We start from the raw sequence: 22,144 nt of genomic DNA on the forward strand, positions 1-22,144 counted from the left end.
CACTTGCACTTCCATATTTGTATTCGTAAGTTCTTTTTTTTTCCGTGTTAAATCAAACAAGCCCTTTTTTAACCCCTCAGGGTAAAACATTTCCTGATTTTTGAAGAAGTTTCCTTCATTTTCTTTAAATCCTCCATGAAAAGACATCCTATTTTTCCATATAAGACACCAAACTGACTTGATCCAGCACGCCTTGCTATCAAAATACACGGCACAAAAAACACCTCCTTTATTTCTGCTGAGTAGTCAGTCTCCCATGCAGAGACCCACTGTAACCCCATCCTCCGTACAACAAGGGGATTGGTGACCCACTACCTCAGTGAGTCACTGTTTTTCTAATGTAGTTTAAGAGTGACCTAAATCTTTGCTTCCTATTCATTCAATGTTTCATTTAGCTTATTAAAATGAACCCTGTACAAGTGAGTTCATCTTATTATGCAGCACAGATCACTCTGAAATTGAATTCTTCTTATTATGTATACACCAACAACCTTTTTGTTCATGTAGAATCTCAAAGTTTAAGCAATAATTTTTGAAAAGAAGTGATGCTAGTCACGACCAGGGTGCTTTTCACACCTTTATCTATTAAAGGGTCAAACTGTGACACACACACTATATAAGAAAGTAGGGGAGATCAGATGTAAAACACAAATACCTCTAACAGAGAGGATTTTTTCTTCCTGTGAATAGAGTTAGGAGTCTAAAATACCATTAGTGATGAGAAAACTCATGTTAATCTGAAGCCATGTTACAGAATCTGAAATTAATTCAGCTGCCAAGAAATTGCTGCCATCATTAGATAAATAGAAAACAAGATCTCTCTCCCTTGTTTAGCCACGTGGGACAGTGGATTATCAAAGTTCAAAAAACCAAAAGAAGATCAGCAGCATTCCCTGAGCTCACAGAATAAGATTGTCAGCTCATGCAATTTGCATTACCTTGGGCACTGCAGACATAACCAGCTCTCATGCAAACTTCCAGTTCCACATTTCTACAGTTTTAAACACTTTTGAGGGTGTGTTGTGAAGGCAGAACTTGGATCTGGGGCAGGCCATGTGCCCTGCAAAATCTTATCCTCAGGAAGAACCTAAGATACCAATCCTCCCCAAAATATTCTCCTTCCATTTCCATGCCAGAATTTCTGCATACATGAACTCACTGGACTTCACATCAACTTGTCCTGCATTCCCTTTAGAACACACATGCTCTTAACTGTCAACACACATCTTGGCATGAAGCTTCAAGTTTACACACCCACTGCACGAAGACCATGCTAAATTAATTTTTTTTTTAAGCTACAGCTACTTTCATGTGCCACAGCCAGTGACAAACAATAAACAAAAATAATATATTTTGAGCATAAAAAACTGTACCAATACAATTTTTCACACCACAACTGATATAGAGAATGTATACATTGTGGAGGCAAAAAAACTTTAAAACTTGATCATTATTTCATCATGTTTTCTAAGAGTACTCTTTTGTCCCATCAAGTTGTGTGAATAACTCCAATTAAGCCCAGCTTTTTCTATGAAAGCCACAACTTTATTACAATGGATTTCCATCATAAAATTAAAATCCTTTAGGTCTCCATGTCTAACTTTGCCCAAGCAGTGACATCAGCAATTTAATATCTTGAACTAATACTTCATTTCATTATAGCCTAAGGGGTGGAAATAACAGCATATCTGAAACCTATTATGAACCAAAAAGATTAGAAAGAAAAATCTAAAGATACAGGAATTGCTGAAATGATGCTTTAAATACATTTTAAATATTTAAAATATTTTGCTAAATTATTCATTGAATGTTTAAAAATACAGGGATTAGCTCTCAAGTTTGGTATCTGTATATTATTTTCTTCGTGTCCATCACTTGCCTGGTCTGTGCTTTCTAGGGAAGAGTCCTGAAACCCCATTAGCAGTCTGAATTACTTTTGGATTTAGGGAGACCCTAACCCAGCTTTTCAGTAATGATAGTATTTTCTCAAAAGCCATGGTGGTTGTTGCTAGCTTTAATAACATGGTGTTTGTTACACTCAGGACATGAACACAATGTGATTTAGATGAATGAAGTACTTCAGCATGAACAACATTGCTGTAAATAGTGCACCCCCTCAGCTCTCCCAAAGACATCAGTCTGCTCCTCCACACAGTCACAAGTAATCCAATTCCTTTCAACTACACTAACTCATGCACACCAGACAGCAGGCTAGGAGCTGCAGGAAAGCTATTTTCCTGCTAGAAGTACATGCTATCCCCCTCCTTCTGTGGTTTCAAACCTAGGCAGATCTCCCCAAGAGACAGAAACACTGAAGTGTCAGATGAGGACAAAGGAGGAGTCTTATCCAGAGGACACCCAAAGGATACAGTCATTTACACGGCAGGGATCTAGAGATGCACTCAGCTAACAAGGGGATGCAGTGCGAAACCATTCCACAAGAACTAAAATCCCAAGGATTTAAGAAGAAATCACATCATTCCTCTTGCTAGAACAAACCTACAAGATCTCTTCCTTGTGATAACACCACTGCAAGCTGCTGTGAAGAGGTACACAATAAAAAGAAGATCCCAAATCCAAAGCTGGTAGGTTAAACAACTGAAGCACAGGATATGAGGATCTGTATTGTCCTGGTAAAACAGAAGACCCACATGCTGCTCCATTTGAACAGAGTCCAAAAGAGAGACAGAAGGTAAAGACAGCCTAAGAGGCTGCTAGCCTCACACAGGGAGGCTGTCTAGCCTCTCACAATACATCCTTACAGGGAACGAAGGGTAAGCACCAGGACAGATGGCAGAAACTTTTAAAACCTACCAGTGGCCTTTTTTTCTTTTGTAATCAGATGTAGCTGTAGAGATTAGCACAACGTACTAAGCAGTTTGAGGATTACACTGAAATTTATCTCTGCATGTATCTACTTCTAGGCAAATAAACACAAAATATATTCTGTTCCATCTCCAGCTAAGTTACAATTGCAGTTTCCATCAAACCTGACCTTTTCAGCAAATGCCACTCCGACAGCAATCCCTCAGGGCATCACAGGGACAAAGTGAGGCATGCAAACACTCTATAGCAGTGTTGAGGAATACACCTGATGGAGGCTGCTCGGCTTGCAAGCTGCAGGTCGAGCTCTGGGTGGAAACTCAGACAACAGGCCATGAACTGCCAACCCTCAGGATAACAAAGAACATGAAGATGGGTGACACCAGCCAGCTGGATGGAGACTGAGAGGGTGGCAGGAGCTGAAGATTCAGGAAGCAAAAATATCTCCTGAAACAATCTTACCTGTACATATCCCAGTGACTAGTGTCTTTCCCTTAATACCAGGAACACATGCAGAATATTACACTTTGTTCACTATATAGACTTCACTAAGAGCATTCTGTGAGAGAGGATTGTAGGACAGGGAATAAAGAGAATCACATTTTGTTCATAATAGCTTCTGACTTGGGAATCCAGAAGACATCAACACAGCATATTCTGGTTAATTTATTTTGATATGTGAAGATTAACTCCAGGGAAATAAAAATAATACATTCAAGAATTCTTTCTACCACCCCTGTAATTGTTTCTATTGTCACAGCTTCATTAAATCCCTCTGGTAAACCCATAAGTATTACAAGCTGCTGTATTCAAGATAATAAAGTAGCCCATGAAATAACTTTCCTCAATAACCATCATTCATAATACATAAATTACACAAGGTCTTTTTAACACACACATACAACTGAAGTACAAGCAGCACTGACTGAAGCACAACTACCAGGAGCAAAGGCCAAATTATCACAGTGCCAAAGGAAGAATACTAGCTTAAAAAAGGATGGCTCACCCTTGAGCCATTTTGCTGTACCCTGCAGACCAGTTTATCTCAGCTGAAATTGTCACTCCCATAAACAGGTGCATTTTTTGCACACAAGCTCAGCAAACGTTTTTTACTGGAATGCAGCAGCACCTGCCTGACAGAGCAAACCAAGCTCATTTTATATCCAAACATGACTTGAATAATCACAGTTCTGCCCTGCCCAAACTGTTTTCCAAAATAAACACATGAGGAGGGGTTTGATGTCGTTACTGTGCCAAACACTTACACAATACCATTATTTCTCAGAGTCACTCTCTTCAACATTTTTCCTGTATGTTCTTCACCACAATTTGTGCACAGGTACGGTTCAGAAAAGTAATATGCTCTCCAAATCTTAGCATAAACACTTTAGTACTGAAACATAACGTTCCATTAAGTTTCTCTTCACACAAAGACTCCCTTGCTTTATTTCTAAGCTCATTTTCTACTAGAGCAACAAACCACTCAAAACGCTTCAGTAGGAATGCACTCTATTTGAATACAAATATTTGGATTTTGCATTCACGACTAATTGCTAAGTGTTTTGCTACTGCACAGAAGAGCAGATGCCTCTGAAGTTTTCTCCTACTTCCCTATGTTTAACAAACCTTCTCAAGCCAGAGGTACACAGAGAAGCTGAACGGCAACAGAGCATACATAAATTACTGGTTTCCCACCTTCAGCTGAGCATCTGTAACTGGGATCTTCCCCTCAGTTATTACTCTATGGCCAGCCAGCCCAATACACACTTCACTAAGTAGGCACAGTTTCTGTCTGTTCTTTCAAGCACTCAGGTTAGTTCAAAGCAAAACCAATTCAATTGTGCGTTGTTCACAGCAGGGTTTGTTTGGGCTTTCCATTCTTTTCTGACACCGCAGAACAAAAAGAAGTCTGGTCTTCTTTGCTTCTGCAATAGACGTGCTGAGTGTCAATGTGAACAGACCAATTAAAAAACACAATACCTGATATCTTTCCCGGCAAAAGCTGAATTAAATAAAAGGTTCGTGGCTTCAATAAGCTTGCTTGAGGACTTCAGGTAAGAAACTAATTACAAAAAAAAAAAATAAATAAAGAGAAGCAAATCTTCAGGCGTTGTAAATGGATACAACAGAAGGGCTTAAACAAATCAATTCTCATCAAGCAGGCGTCAGTCCAACACCCTGAATAAGTGCTCCACACCCCACTTTCAAAAAGGTGATATAAAATAACCCAGGGGAAGGGAGGAAGACCATTAAAAAAAAAACACCAAAAAAATAAAACACCAAGCCCCAAACAAACAACACCTTAAGAAGGGCACTCAGGTTTTTTTTCCTCTCATATGCCATTATAAATGCCAGACCTAACAAGGCTTATTTACCTACAGATTTGCATGTTGTGGTTTGTTCATTTCAATGTCTAAGAAGCTGCAAGCAGCTGGGACATGAACAAAACTCCTAGGCAGACTCTTTGATACTGATCATAAAATGCAGCCTTTCTCTCAGCCAGAGAATTTACACGAGTGTCTCTCCTCCAATTTCTCAAAACTCAGTAAAACTTCAAGTAATTTTTAAGACTTCCAATATTTTGTCAAACACCCCTGAAAGCAACGAAGAAGTTCAAACACATCTGGTGCAGCTTGTGCAGTAGGATCCTTGGACAGTAGGATAAACAACTATTGTTTCCATAGAAAATCAGGATAAGTTGTTTTCTCTGTAATGTGCTTTCATTTTTTGTCCAAGCAGCATAATTTACCAAAGGTTTGCAAGCTTCATTTTTAACTACTAGGACAAAAAACCAGTTTCAAGAGGAACAGAGGAGAACCAACAACATACCAAGGAAAGGATGCTAGAGGCACTGTAGATCAAAAGCTATTGCATTTTCTGCCTACTCCATCCTTCTTTCACTGCCATCAGCAGCTACTGCTCAGCCTAATAAATACAAACAGGAGCTACAAGCAATACCTGAATCGATCTCCATTGAAGGAAGCTGTAACAGTAGCTGAGGATCTAGACCCACATGTGTACAGCTGACAACAGCTTAAATTCCTTTCTTATTTATTACCAAAAAACCTTCCGTAGATTTCATACAGTTACTGTTTTTATTATCTAAATTAGAAACAAATAGTGGTTTCTAAAAACCTACTAATAAAGAAACTAGGCAACAAAAGGAGTTTAAACTCCCTTCTAATTTTTTTTTCAACTGAAGGGGGTAGGCATCTTCACTGTCCTTCCAAGCCTTCCCAAAATCCTTCACTTGAAACAGCTGTTTCATTTCCCACAGTTTCTCACCTACAGCTCTCATGCCTCTCTCAAGCTGTTCTGTGTCACGTCAAGTCTTGTTTTATTTTAACTATACAAACTCTTTATGACAAGGATTTAGTCTATATTTAGGAAATGCTGCACATTTTCTAAATATAGATACAGTGCTGTGTAAGTGTTTTACCGTTTCTCTGGTGTTCAACTTCAGCATTTTGGAAGTCCCATGCATTGTCCTATACCAACTGTAAGAACCATTACTGCGATTAGGGAATTGTATCCTTTATACATACATTTCCCCCCCCCTTAACTATTCTCAAAGCATACAGAATCATAATGAAACATTCATAATGCAAGACGTCAATAAAATTCAAATGAAAGCATGAGAAAATAGACAAAAAACCTAAAATTTACACACCCTTTTCCAACAGTAACTTCTTGCTCACCTTCTTCAATAGAGAGTATCATCCTAAGGCCCTCTCAAATCAAGGCTACAAATAATGTGTGTACTGCAATATACAGCTTTGAGAAGCACCTTGCACACAACAAAATAAACTACTTAAAACCAGGATAAGCAGCTTTTCTTATTTTTTTGCTTTTGTTATTTTCTGCCTACCCCTGCCCCCTACTTGCATATCTGAGAGTGGATTTCTGTTTCAATTTTACTGTTTCTAATGCAATAAATGAAAGAAATATTTTTTCTGAACCATTCACTATTCCATATTAAAAACAGCATAGCTTTCAACTGAAACCACCACTGCTGACCCTCTTTCACTGAAAACATTTGTATTTTATATATACACACAAACACACACGTGTATGCAGTATTTACTCCAGAAAATTTATCCCCACAGTGTCTTGGGAATATTACATTAATATTACTTGAACTAAGATTTGAGCTAACCCAGTCTGTGAGCTGCTTACATATTGACATCCTAGTCTTCTTCACCTGCTAACAGTCTGAAATTGAAACTCTTACAGGTAAAAATGGTACGTGTCTCTTGCCAAAGAAGATTCATATGCATAAGTTATTAGGCCTTTAGCTAAGCCATGTAAGGTGGTTATTTGCATGTTCTTAGCTCATGGCAAATACTAAATGAAAAGAGCTAACTAGCAAAACAAACTATTAAAAATAGACACAAGTGCTGCAGAGCTGCACACCTGACAGTGTAAAACAGCCTTGTAGCTTCTGGTTCTGCTTTCTGCCTGTTAAAAGTTTAATCTGTAACAAAACCTGTCATTAACAGACAATTGTACATTGCTCCCTTATTAAGGGCCATGAGCAAGTACTAAAGACTGGTGTGAAATTTGCTGAGATGCTGCCACAGACAGACACCGAAGCCATAATTGACCAAGATCAGGATGTTGGGATGAGGATTTAAACACAATAAAGATTACCTCGCAGCTCATGTGACTAATCCCTAAATTTCTTCTAACACCCGTTTTGTGGTTGAGTAAAGGCAAAGAGCTGGGAGAACAGAACTGCTGATTTTCCCTTCATTCCCCACCACCTCTCCTCTGTGACTTTTTCTTCCCTATCTCAGCAAATGCCCCAGACTTTGCTAGCTATAAAATAAAGATTAGCAGGTAAAAAGAAGCCATTTGTGGTGTCAGCTCTTAGCACCGGACAAACTAATTTCTTCATATTTCTATTATTTCCTCCTCATCTACTCCATAGGCATGTTTTTCACAACTCTCCAGTCAATATTATTTTGAAACAGTTTTCCTAAATCTTATCTTCTTCCTTCTACTTTCCCCATCACTCATCTATTTCTGAAAATTTTAAATTTAGGCAATGATTTTCACTACCCTGGTCTTTTGAATCTCTGCTCCAGCTGGACTTGATAAAAACTCTAAATGCCTTGTGTTGTCCCCTTGCATAATCACCATCGCTATAGAGTAGGTAGCTATAGGTACAAAGCAGTTCATTTTCAGACACTGAACTTACTCACATCTATTGTATCTGCAGTCTTAAACATTCTAAAATTCCTATTCTTTTGGACTTACTTATTTTAAGAAACGTTCTTATAACTTAATTTTTAGAAGCACTAAGAATTTCATGATGTAACAAAAACCATCAAAACAGTACAAGCTCAGTAACTTTTGAAAATCAGTCCTTAAAAAAAATGAATGTTGTATAAAGCAAATAGACATACACTAAAATATTATTTAAGGGTATAATTAAGGCCTCTTTAAAACCAGTAGCAGTTTTGCCACTGAGCTATGGGGCCAACATTTCTCCCTGAGCTCACAGCCACTACAGTGAAAAAACAGGTTCAAAACCATAACAAATTAGGATGCTTCAATGTCCTACTCACAGAGTATCCTCTGTATTAACTGGCTACAAAACACTACATATTCACATAATTCAAAATTTAAATTCATGTACAACAAAACCATTTTATTTTGCTATTCACAGAGATGGCAGAGCCTGCTATCACCTTCCTTCTACCACATCTACTTTTACATAGGGAAACAGCAAAACCAGAAGAGAACAGGAGATTCCTACACGGCTCTCCCAGCCCAGGATCCCTGACAGTTCAGTAACTTCTAACAAGAAATCAACTAGAATGCCTTCAAAGGCTGCCTCTGGAAGACATGCAGGAGTGCCTGACATGCTGGCTGGATTTTTTCCCAAATAGCCAAGTAGTCATGCAACAAGGAAAGGGTCTGGAACATAAACCCTATGAGGAGAGGCTGAGTGCTCTACTGGCTGGAGAAAATGAGTCTCAAGGGAGGCCTTATCACTCTCCACAACTGTCTGAAATGAGGCTGTGGCTCAGGCACTCCAAGACTGTGGGTCAGCCTCTTCGCCCAGGCAACTATCAGCAGGACAAAGGGAGACAGCCTGAAGTTGCACCAAGGGAAATTCAGACTGGATATGAGGAAAAAACTTCTTCACTGGAAGAGCAGTTAAGCATTGGAGCAGTCTGCCCAGGAAAGTGGTAGAAGGGTTCCAGCCCCTGGAAGTATTAAAAAAATGAAACATGGCACTTTGTGATATGGTTTATTGGGCACCTTGGTATTTGATAAAAGGTTGGACTCCATCTTAGAGCTTATTTCCAACCTTAATGATCCTATGATTCTATTATACCACAATGTTTGTGCTTCTACATGCAAATTGAACCTAATGTATGTTGCATGATATCAACATGGATGAGCCATTTCCTGCAGATGCTAGGTGGCCCAACTTAAACATACTCAGTTTAAGGATCAAGAAATAGTAGAAGCTTAACATGTCACTTCAAGCACAATTGATATCTTACACTCACAGGTGAAGGCATGATCTGCACTCAAGGTATTTGAGAGGTCTCAATGAATGCAAAATAATGTACATCATCTTGCAGCGTCCCTTTAATGGAAAAATATGGAGAAAGCCACATTCCCTATTGCCATTTTCTCCCACTCACCTCCCTTCAGCAAAATCAAGAGAAAAGAAACATGAATATATTATTGCAGAAATTGCTTTCCAAGGCAGTTTATTAATATTTCTGAACACTTCAAATGAAATTAGCTTCTTAGCATTTTCATCCTTCCAATATATACACTGCATTCTTATTTAAAGCTTCTGTGTTAAAAATGAAATAAATATTCTTGCACAGAATAAATATGTGTGGTGACAACTAATAAAAAAAAATGAAAGGCAATCTATTTTTGGCAGGACTGTTACTCTATTTACATTGCCTCTGTGCCACAACATGTTGAGTTGGTCATCAAGAATCTAGCCAGCATATTTTAAAGTCATAAAACCTGACAAAACAGTTACCAAGGCTCCTATTCAAATCGGCAGTAATTCTGCCACTGGCCAAAACTTCTTCAAGAATAGATGGTCAAACTTGGCTCTTCTCCTCTCTCCTCGCCAGTCATTTAGTAAAAAAAAATAAGAAAAAACACTGTAAATTAACAAATAAATGAGGCAGTATAGTTCTGAAAAACAGCCCCACAAATTGGCACTGCACTAAATTAAAGCTAGAAGACACACTAGAATTTGGAATTAGTACCTAGCACACAGAACAAAACACAAAGTGCTGGTGCATTTGGATATTGACAGAGTAGGATACTGACTGCCACTGCCACCTGAGCACAGCACACCTCTCTGACTATATTTTGGAGGTACTGGGTGACTCCATCTTTCTCTCAGTGTGAGATTTGGCTGGCACGGCACACAGTGACAGTTTAACATCATTGGGAGGTGACATCTGAACAGATGTCTTTGGTTCTTAGGTAAATTACAAGGTTTGGACTATGCCATGAGCAACACACTGATGAGAAACCTGTTGAATACTTCTGTATCCCCACCCAAATTTAAATCCAACGGTACTATACAAAATCAGTACATCCCTTAGAGCTGTTATTTTCTTATTAAAATGTTTAAAGAAATCACATAAACATGGCACATCAAACTAGGATCAGTAAAGGGGCCCAAAAACAAGCATGAAATAAGTAAAAAATGTTACAGTTGGATATGATATGCACTAGAACCAAACAATATACTTTCAGAAGCAATGATTTGCACTACTAAAATTTATAAAGGAGTGTTTTTAAAAGCTTCCTACCAGTCTGTCACAACTGCTTCTTCACACTAGAAAACAGCTGTGATCCTCAGAAGCATTACTGACTGATCCAGATCTCAAATTCCTGATATGCTAGAGCATTATAAAAAATTAAGTGGTATTTCCTTAAATAATGCAAAAGCATCATTACATTCTACGAGTGCAGAACTGCTTTCTCTCAAACTTAACAACAAAAAAATCCAGGAAAAGCTCTTTTGCCTAGACTGAAAAAAAAAATAAATCACCTGATAGTAATTAGTCTTTGTTGAGAAAATGCTTCATAACTTTACACACAATCCTGTAATTGGATCTGAAACAAGTTTCCACATCTATGCCAGGTTATCAAACAAACTATATAAATAAATTAATCCATTAAGATAAGACTGTGGGACTTGGGATGCATATTCCAGTTCAATTATCTTTATCACAAATCAGCTGTGTGACTTCCACACATCACTGCTTCAATGTCCCAAGTATGAGGAAAAGAACTACATATCCATACCTCAACACTTATGTGGGCCTCCATAGCAATAATCAGGGCAAAAACATAGCACCATGTGTAGGCAACATGCAATGTTTGGATATAAAACCATCATCATTCAGATCTGGTAATACCTCTCAACAGTGTGGTTTTACTTTTTGTGCAGAGTTACAAAACATAGGCAACAAGACTACAATGCACATTTAATAAAAATCTTGCTTCTTCCACTTCACTACTTTTACTTTTGCCTGCCTGTAGCTTCCTTTCCATTAATATAAACCAACTATCCTCTGTCACATTTCAGGTAAAGATAGACTTCATAGAAAGCATTATTACTACTACTAGTATTATTATTACTATCATTTCACTGCCATAAAATAGACAATTGATATTACAGCCTTCAGTCATGGAGTGAGTTTGTATTGTCTAACCAACACAGCTTACTATGTAGTGCAGTGAGAACAAGTCAAGAAGCAGCAAGTTAAAGTAACCACACATTTAACTACCAATCAGCTACAGAGGCTTAATACTGATGCCTGTAAAATATACAGATGCATCTTCCATACTCTTAAAGTTACAGGCTCTTGCTAAAGCACAGGAGCATATATGAAATCTTAACAGTACAAATGGCAATATACATTTTAGGTACTTCCAAGTTCTGTTATTTTACATAGCATCTCACACAGCCCATACACTCCATAGCTTAAGTCTAATACTAAAACATATTCACTTTATCAAGGTAACCCAGTTTACTGTCACTGCAGAAAACTGCCAAATAAAGGCAATATTGAGAGAAAAACCTGAAGAAATTGCAGTCACTTTTCAGAAAACAAACCCAGTCCCCTATTTGCCATTATTTATGTGTGTATTTCCTTCTGTTTCCCTCCGTCCCACCTGATGATGAGCCCCTCCAATTGCAGCAAAACTGTCCTCAAGGGGAAGACCTGAGGCACTGAAACTTACAACAAAGACTAACTTCTTAGAAGAAGATAGAAGATGTAGTTCAGCTCCTCACCACAACAAGCTGGCAGCTATTTAATTTAACTAAGTGTTCATATGGCTTCTTTTCCATTGATATGTTCACTGACACATGAATGTTATTTCATGTCGTGCTTTAGTACTGTCAATCAACCTCAGAAAAACCACAGTGCAACATTCACTTCTTCCCTTGCCTCAAGCTAAGGTAAATAGGTAAAAGGAGGCCTCCAAAACTACAGTGTAAACAATCCAATTAAACAGTATGAAAGTATCATGGTTCTAGAATATGCAGATAGATTTATGATTTTTAAAAACTATCATTGAGCTTAATTTTACAAAACGCTTTTCTCGATAACTTAGTTGTATCTGCGTAATTCCCAACATCATAAAAAATATACAGTACTCCAGATGGGCTAATCCAACAAAGCCATAGTATCTTCCACGAACTTTCGTGGAAGAGTGGGAATTTCTCCCAATGGAGCAACTTCTCTACCTCTCTCTTTCAGTTTATGAAACACTCAAGCAAAAAAGAAAGCTCCAAAACACTGCCAAATATTTCTTCAATGTCAACTTAAAAGGCTCATGTGATGTTAAGTTTGAATGAAAAAGGAGAAATCCAGCCACAGATAGCTTACACAGCACAAGAGATCGTGCTCTCACATAACCACATGCACAGATCTGAGGATATAAGATGCTTTTTCAGCATCTTCTGTGACTAACAGACTTAAAAAACAAACATTAACTCCTATAAGTCAGACATGATTCATGCCCTATGTGCTGTTCCAGCTGATCCTTCTGGTACAGCTCCTGTATCTGTTGTCCTACTCAGGCCTGGACCAAGCTCTTCAGAAGGCAGGCTTCACTCAAGCCACCAGCTACTTCAACAAGTCCTGCCAAGGATTAGAGCCAGGGTTACAAGACTTCACACTGCAGGCTGACTTTCTCACTGAACTAAAGTCCTTCACCAAACTATAGCAAAAAGCTGCTGCACTTAAGTTTCCTTCCAAGCCAAACTGGGGAAGTTAATCAAACTACAGGGACCACTGCACTCCAGACTCAAAGAGGTAAAGGAACCTCAGTTGGCAGAAAATACCCCTTGCTTCTATGTCTCACTTTCAGCACACCATGGACAGTTGTGTATTACTACCTTCTCCTCAGACAATGCTGCCTATTTTTGGGACATTGCTCTCTGGGACGCAAGAGATTAATAATGTCTCAGTTGTCATCATGAGGTCTCTAAGAAGACTTTCCAAGACTAGTTCTTCCTCTGGGTTATTCCAGGGCTGAGTCAGATCTTCCCATTTACACTTCCAAGAAAACATTCTTGAAGTATTTTTTACTGTTTCTGCAATAATCCCTTTTCTTACAGCAGCCTCAAAAATCACAGCTAAAGGAAGCTACTCCAGAGATGATCACTAATGCCAAAAAAATCCCAAAATGTACTACTACTGCTTCCAGCTAAATAAATACAACTGTTACCATCCTTTATACCAATTGCATTTGTAGTACAGGAACACATAAAATGAAAAGTTGTAAAGAGGACAAGAACCCTCCTGAATGATTAGGCACAACGTCTTTGCTATCTGAGCTTTTTCACTTCATTAATATTTCACTTTTATATATTCCTCAGCTGCTTTTACAACATGTTCCTTTCTCTCCTTCTTAAGTATGAGCAAGGAGAATTGTTTGAAGTAACTAGCAGACCTTGCCTCACATCCCCACCTCCGTGCCCCCTGAGACTTTAACACTTCAAGTGCAATATATACCAGATAGAAAAACACATCTGGCATAGAGAGGGATAAGAGAATACTCTCAGTCTCCTTTCTTGTTACATTCAACTATAAAGGTGTGCGATAAGAAAATAAAGCATACTGCAGTTTGTCTATGCCAAGACACTGCTGTCAATCCCAAAGGAGAAAGAGAGACATAAAGCTGGGAGGGAGGGGGATCCCTTCTCTGTGGAAGAGCAAAATAACCCTGTTCCTCTGCAAGACAACTCGCAGCAACATCCCTTCCCTGCCAAAAGTCAAAGAATCTCTTTAGCTAGGAGGAGCAAAACAAAAACTGTCTAGAGGAAAAAAAGGATTTCCGTGAACCTCTTCCATAATAAGCACTACCATCACCATCTGCTCCACTTTTTAAGCTTGCCATGCGATTTTGGAACGCACATGCAGCATCCTCCAGCTCCTGCCTCCCAATCCATGGCAAAGGTCACACATGACCGCCAGTGGCCGGGTCCTACCCATTCCCATTTCTGAAACCACTTCTTGCCGCTTTCCCTGGTTAATTCCAGATTGCTTAACACTCACACACGGAGGGAGAGGGGAGGAAACGGAAAGAAGAAATGCCAAAAAATAAACAAAAAAAGGATGGGATTTCTTCCCCGTCACCTGCGGCAGCGAGGCCGGAGCGGCGGCCAGCGGGGCACCGGGCACCGGCTGCCCGCGCCGTGCCCCCGCAGGCCGGGCCCGACGAGCCCCGCGCTGTCCCCAGGCCACCCCGGCGGCACCGCCGCTGCCCCGGGCCGGGCCAGCCCCGGGGGACACCTGCGGCCGCCCCGCCACAAAGCCGCCGGTGCCGCTGTCCCCGCGCCGCCCTCGCAAATCCCCCGCGCTCCCGGAGCGCGGCTGCCGGGGATCAGCGCGGAGCTGCGGCACCGGCAGCCCCGATCCTCCGCCGCCCCCCACCGCCGCAGCCGCGCCGCGGGTCGGCGCAGGGCGCCCGGCGGCCGCCGCCCCGCGGCCGGGGGAAGGCGAGGCCAAGGCAGGGGGGCCGCCCGCGCCCCGGGGCGACACCCGCCGGATCACCTCGGCACCTGCCGAGCGGGGCGACCCGGCCCCGCCGCCCCGGGGCACCCGCACGCCCGGGACCCCGCGGCCTGGCCCGGTTCTGCCCGGCGATACCGCCCTCCCGGGAGGGACGCATTACCTGGCCGGGCTCCTCCAGCGCCCGACGCGTTCGCCGTTCGCCGGCGGGGGCTGGGACCCTCCTGGCAGCGCGGTGCGGCACCGCCCCCGCCCCGCTGGGTCGCTGCTCCGCCGCGTCGCCCCGGCGTGGGGAGAATAATCCGTACGGAGCGGCGGTGCCCCGGTCTGTCAGTCTGTCCGCCCGCCCGTCATGTTGCGGCCGGTGTGTATGTGTGCGTGTGTGTGCGCGGCGGGCGGGGAGGAGGGAGGGCGGCAGGAGAGGAGGGAGGGATGCGGGGGCGGGCCGGGGCGGCGCTTCGCCCGTGTGCCGGTGCGGGGCGCGGGTTCCGCGGAGCGGAGCGTGGCTGCCTCGGTCTCTGTGTGCCTCTGTGTGTGTGTGCAAGGGATGATACAGAGCGTGTCATCTGTGCTGCTGTGTGCGCGCTTCCCCGTGTCTGTCCGTGTGTCCCCGGGCGAAGCAGCTCCCCCGGCCTCCTCGGGCGAGAGGAGAAAGTCCGAGTTCCCCCCGGGAGGAGCTCAGCTCCCTCCGGTGTGTTTACACTCACCATCTGCTCAGGGATTCTGCGTAGTTTTCCCTTTCCCGAAGGACGGCGGAGCCTTCTGATTTCACTTCCTCGTCCTCTTTTCCAGAGATGCCTTTTGTAATTATTTCCCGGTTGCTCCGTGGCCATCCCGGTGCATTGCTGGTCCTAGGGAGGGAACTAGGAAACGACGTTGAAGAAGCAGCTCCACACCAAGGCCAGGTCTCGGCTGCACCGGTCTAGGAGCGGGAATGATTTCTGTGGAATATCGGGCGAGGGCAGAGGTCAAATACCTGGCGTTTAATTCATTACATCTAAGTTCCTTAATCAATTCAGAAGGATAAGGTAAAGCAGAGAAATAGCCGTGTTCTCTGTGACTAATACTTCAGGACTATGACTGAGATTTTTGCCAATTTATACAGCATCTCTCCTGTATCACCCACCAAAATAAGCTACCTTGCCTCATTAAGAACAATTGAGTAAAATGAGTGATGACTCAAAAGTGACAGGCTGCAGATATGTGCCCTATTCTCTCATACCAAAAAATAATACACATAAAACTCCTTACATTGAAGCAACACATGGACTTGGCAGACTGCCATCTGAACAAGAATAAAGTGTGTTTGTTCTGTAACAGTCTGTGCTTATGCTGCAACTGCAACCCAAAGAACTTTGAACCATTAGGCTACAGATCCAGAAGAGTCAGAGTTTTGAAGAATTTTGAGTAAAACAGATTTTGACAAAAAAACAGGTACAACTTAACAGCAACAATGAGGTTCCACTGAAATTCTGAGTAAGAATTCTGTCAGAGTGCAGAGGTCCGTGTCATACCTGGCATGAAAGTAACAAGAAACTGAATGCTTATGTCTTTACAAAACTGAACTTTACAAAACTAAACAAGTCTTACAAAACTAAACTACTGAGTTCACCATACCTAATTATATTTAAATATAACTGTCAATCTGCTTAACATGTTCACAGGATTGTTCAATGAAATGTGATAACCAAATCTCAAGGTGTTCTTTTTTCTTCTTGGGCCAGATAATAAATGTAAACCAGATAAAATATTTTACAGGCATATGCAGCACATAGCAGCCCTGCAAAAAAATGCTACATTGAGAGAAACATTTTTAGTAACCTGTCATCTGCATTTAAAAGGCAAAAGATCTCATGTGACGCAGCCCCAAGAGTACTCATTATTGAAAGTACCTATCTTCACAATGAGGGAATTTCAAAGGAGAGTATGCAGTAACCAGATGACTTGACTGAGAGGTGGTTCACAACCCACAAAGTAGTTAAGCAACTGCAAGGGCATGAGTCGTCTCAGTGAAGAGGAGGGTATTTGTCACAAGTAAAATTATGGGTCTTCTTAGCCACTGTGTTAAGCTGAGTCAGACACACTCACAAGTGATGCTTCCAGCGAAGCTGTCAAGGCTTTGATTAGTCCAGTGACACAGACAGACAAACAATAGAGACTGCAGCTAGAGGTTGTATGGAAAAATGTCACCATTTCCAAATTCTAGGGATTAGGATGGCCCCAAAAAAGGCCTAAACATGGTCATAAGCTTAAGCATTGAGCAATACCTGTGCTGAAGTAGGTTTGCTACCTGAGGCCTCAGCAGATAGCTATGGGAGTTACTGGAGGAGGAGCACTTGTGGTCACCACACCCCAGATCTCCCCAAGCACATGCAACTAATCCTCTTTTCCCTCCAGTTTCCTACTGGTGTGGCCCTGGTGACTTCAGCAGAGGGCACCTCTCTGAGGCTATGATAGGGTGTTTCACCAAAATCTTCATTAGGTTTTGCTACCACAACAAAGCCTTAAAAGGAAATTTCAGATTCAGAGGTGGAGATTCACCAGGATCAAGACATGCTCATTCACTGAGATATGTCATGAAAGTCATTACAACTGATATGTCTGATTCCCTTGCATCAGCTGTCTGGTCTCTGTATTCTCTCTGTTGGCATTCATTCCTTGTTGCCTAACCAAGGATTTCACATTATCCTCATGCTTGATGCTGTCTCCTTCCAAGAATAAAAGGGATTAATGTTTTTCCCACTTTTATCCCTTTGTGGTTCTGTTTCCACATGTATGGTTCCAGCATAGGCAGGCGTGGGGGAAGCTGAGACATGTGGGATCAAATTGGTTTCAAAAGCTCTGTCCATCAGGGTTGAGCATGTATCCCTGTGTGACTTTCTTGAAGGTCTCAGCCCTTGGCCAAACAAGCATCTCTTTATTCTCAAAAGAAGTCTCAGGGCACAGAGAAGCACTAGTCTGTCTTATTCCATTGACGTGATATGCAGTGGTTGTCTTCCTAACTGCATGAATTTTCGGTCTGGCCAGAGCTATAAACAGCCCTTGGGGATAAAACAGATTAATTTCTGGTTTTGTAGGAGCATTTTATGACCCTGAAAGAAGCCAGTTTTGGAGGACTGGTATGCTGGAGGAACTAAGTATGCCCAGCAGTGACTCATGACCACAGGCTGGGAGAACCGTACCTTGGCATTGGGGTACACTGAGACATCTTGGGAGGTCCAGGGGATGTATGGACTTCACTAAATGTTTCTCTCTTACAGTACTGTTTGAGCCAGGTTGGCATTAGGGGTGTGAGCATGGAGGGCTCTGGGGTCAGGTCCTGCTTTACCTTACCATGAGAGGAGAGGACTAACAAAACCTCCACTACCAAATTGCTTCCACTCTCCTTTCAAGAGGCATCTGTTCAGTGAAGCATTGTCACACTAATCAATACCTATTAGTTTTGTATTGCATGTGATCATATCCACTTACATCTTTGGAGCAAGGATTAATCGAGTGACCTTCCCCTTGCTGTACAGTTCCATGTATGTGTAATGTACTGAATAAATACTGAAACCAGACAGTTGGTTAAAAGCTATGAATTTTATCATGCTAACACTGAAACCTCCAAGGAGGTTGAAGTGCACTTTAGTTAATCATAAAAAAATAATAATCTGAAGCAGTTTTTGAGTTAAGGTTCATGCATTTTGTTCCCCACTTTTAAACAGGCTGTAAATTGATTTATACTCTGTCTCTTGGCTCCCTCAGCACCAAAAATTACACCGCTTTCTAGAGCTATAACCACATTCACTACTGAAGCCAGAAAGAACCATTACAACTAGAAATACACAATATCTGTTCATTCAAAAAGATAAATGCTCCTTACACTTCAAAATTTAGTTTAATAAATTGAACAAAGAAATGTTATTTGACTCCCAGTGGTGAGATAACTGACATGATATTATCCTTGATGAAAAATCTCCAGTTTGGCACTAAAAAAGGATCAATCCCCATACCTGCACTTTTCTCTTTGTTTAGTCTGTTAGAACAGCTCATCTATTTTGGCTTTATTATTTCCTTTCAAACAGTTAATGCAGATATTATCATTGCTCATCACTGGAAAGTGTGATGCCAATGAATGTCTAACTACCACAGAAGAGCACCAGAAGATTTCTCTTTAACAAACCAGCTTTGTGAATATATTTATCCGGTTAATCCGATTTCAAACACTGTCAATATGCAAGTTGCTTGCTTTGCTGTTATCAGTATAATCAAAAGCGTAAAAATCTTATCAGCTCTGATATTCATCTAAATTAGATTAGTGGTAATGTTTGTTTACATGCCCATAGAGAAACATGCCATAACTGGAGAATGAAGTTTTGTTTATTTAGTTCAGTGTTTCACTGGCAAAACTGTCTTGAAAAAGAATAAAAACTTCCAACTTGGAGGCCTATTTCCCCAGTAAAATCTCAGCACACTGGCTGAGGATCTAATCCTGAAGTAGGTGAGCAAAATTCTGGTTCTCCATTGTCATCCCCAAAGCTCCACATGGACACATAAACCTGAAGGACTCCAAAGAACTTGAGCATTCTATTTTCACAAACAGTAGCTAATAAAAGCCTCCAAAGGCTGCCTTGTGTGTTTCCGTGCCTTTTGATTTGAACAACACAAGTCTTCATGAATGAGATTTTACTTTTCATTCTAAGCTCTTTCACTTGGAGGATCCCCATGACAAAATATTTTGGTTCTGCAGGCTACCAGGCTTTATTTGTAAATTATCTGTTCATCTTTGTAATCTTACTTAAATTGTGGAAATATTCTGGTTTGTCTAGGGATTTTTTTTACAGATTATTCTTTTAACATTTACATGTTTAGCAAAATTGAAGTTGACAAGCATTCTTTCCAGCCTTGTTATTTATCCATTGTACAAAATAGGAAAAGGAAGGAAATATGCTGAAAGGGAAAATTGTATTTCTATTTGTAATAGATTGAGTGCTAGCATTGAAAACATAGTCTGACCATGATATTCTGTACCAGAAAAGAGAGGATTATAAAAGAATAATATGTACTGCATGTTGTGGTATCTGTGACTCCAATACATCATCACAGCAGGAGCTTTCTTCAGTGTCAGTGAACCTGGGAGGGCTGAGCAAATTTTGCATTTAAGTCTCATTAATTCGGTTTGCCTTGGGCCAAAATAGCACCTCAAGTTATTCAGTTTGTATGGAATTATTGAAGTTTTCCTCATGTGTTTAGTGAGCAGCAGCTTCTCGGTTTGCAGACAAAAGACCGGAGACAAGAGCCAAAAAAGAGAGGTATACATCATCTGAGATTATGCAGGGAATGTAGAATATCCAACTGTAAACATTAATACTCCAAAACATATAAGGTGCACACATACATTACGTAGAATAACGCCTAAAAGACCAGTTACTGGAAAGGCTTCCAGCACAGATGGGCTTCAGGGCCCTTAGTCTATTGTTGCAGCTGTTACAGACACTCCATACCACAGGATTCTCTCAGTATCATTCACCCATGCAGAGCAAAGCCAGATTTGCAGCATTACCTTCCCAAATTCTCCTTTTCAATTCTACAGCTGCACTTTTAACTTCTCCCCTGAAACACCCATGTTCTTCATGTGCCTATCAACTGATGGAGACTTGACAGAAGAGAAAACATTTGTTTATCTAATCCTTCAGACTGTTAAATTAAAAAAATTAAATTTTCTCCTAGTAAGAATGTCTACAAAGCCTTCAAGTATTGGTCAAAGAATAAGAATTAATACCAAAATCAGAAGAACACATCATGAATTCTACTCTATTCAACTGGCTTGTATGATCAATTACCAGCATCTTGGCAAGTCCCGGAAAGATGCCTAAGCTCATTCAGAGCTCATTCAAAAAACAGACTAGAAATAAATACGCAATAGTTTCTGGGTTCTATCATGCAGTGGTCACACTGGCAAGAATTTGGAAAGCTGAACTTGGATGGTCACCATTGCTTTTTCAGGGAGGCAAAGGATTTAGTCTTTGCATAAAACACCAGCTCCATATTCTCCCAAGCACGGGAAAATCAGAATTTTTACATCTTTAGTAGTCACACAAATCAACCTGTGGCAGACCTCAAATGCCAATACGACAGTAAACATATGCTCAAGTTAAAATTAAGGTGTTTTAGACTTCACTAAAACTTTTAAATTTTTTACTTCAGTAGGCAGATGATCTATGAACTATTGCACTATGGTGCATCTGAATAATCAATGTGCACGTTCCTGTGCCCTGTCTGAGGCTGCAGCTAGAGAATGGACTTAGGGGACTAAAAGAACTGAGAGTATTGAATTGGCAGTCCCTTCCTGAACTGGGGTTAGAGAAAAAAAGACAAAGAAAAAAAAACCCAAACAAAAACACTTTCTCAGCCTGATGTCATTGCCCTTCCCACAGCACCACCCTGACTTGGTATTTGCTGCCATGCATGATGCAGTCTCAGGCAGGTCTATGTAAATGTGAGATTGCATTTTTACAGAGCAGCATTTGCATGGAAATATCCAAATTGGCACCAAAGTCTAGAAGAGGTTAGTGCCTTGCATTCCACTTGAGGTTTCTATTACAGCAGGGATGGGTTTGCTTCATCAGCCATTGCCCTGGCTGGTGTGATCACAAGGCTCAAGGAGAGAAGGCATCGGCCACCAGGCCTCACAATGTGCAATCAAACTGAGACACAAAGAGATGCTAAGATGCCTCCATTTCCACATTCATGTCTATTATGCCTAGATTCGTACTTAGTATTTATGAAAGCAAGGGCATTTTCTTTATTCAGACTTCTCATTTTAAAGTCTCTTTCCAAGTCTCTATCAAAGACAAATGCATGTTGTGATTTTGATTTAAGTGCAAGGTCTGCTGCTAGAGGCTGGAAATCTAGTCTGCTTAATGAATTTATTAGGCTTTGTCTTACATCCTAAAGGATATTTTTTACTCTATGGCACACTCTATTATTACACAGTATTATTTTTATGAACATCACAAGCACCCATGATGTATAGCTCCACCATAGTCAGTATGAGAAAAAAAAATCAGCACACTTCCCAAATATAGAAATGCTGAGTGTTGCCTCATGCACTGAATATTTGAACAGGCTCGTATTTTGGCTCAGGTCCTTAAAGCACATATCCCTTCCTAGGAAACATGAATCTGGAAAAGAGAATCTATATTAACAGGACAAGTCTGGTGTTCAGCAAGAGACAGCAGCTCCCTACTGCACTTTTCCTGTGGAAGTTTCTATTCATTTGGTGACCAGTTTAAATGACCTGAAGGATG

The 22,144-nt window shown here is 41.0% G+C and overlaps 1 protein-coding gene across 2 annotated transcripts in view; it reads right to left on the minus strand.

The window, feature by feature from the left end:
* CCSER1 (coiled-coil serine rich protein 1) overlaps positions 1–15,579 on the minus strand; it is a 608,728-nt gene extending 593,149 nt beyond the window's left edge. Inside the window, exon 1 of one of the 2 annotated variants that reach the window (XM_030947275.1) lies at positions 15,560–15,579. The gene's annotated coding sequence lies outside the window, so the exon portion shown is untranslated. Of the gene's footprint in view, positions 1–15,015; positions 15,239–15,559 lie in introns of those variants that run through there. The other variant, XM_030947274.1, reaches the window with a different exon arrangement.
* Between the last annotated feature and the right edge of the window lie 6,565 nt (positions 15,580–22,144).

This window comes from Camarhynchus parvulus, chromosome 4 (genome assembly GCF_901933205.1).
Source record: "Camarhynchus parvulus chromosome 4, STF_HiC, whole genome shotgun sequence".
NCBI classification, from domain to species: Eukaryota; Metazoa; Chordata; class Aves; order Passeriformes; family Thraupidae; genus Camarhynchus; species Camarhynchus parvulus.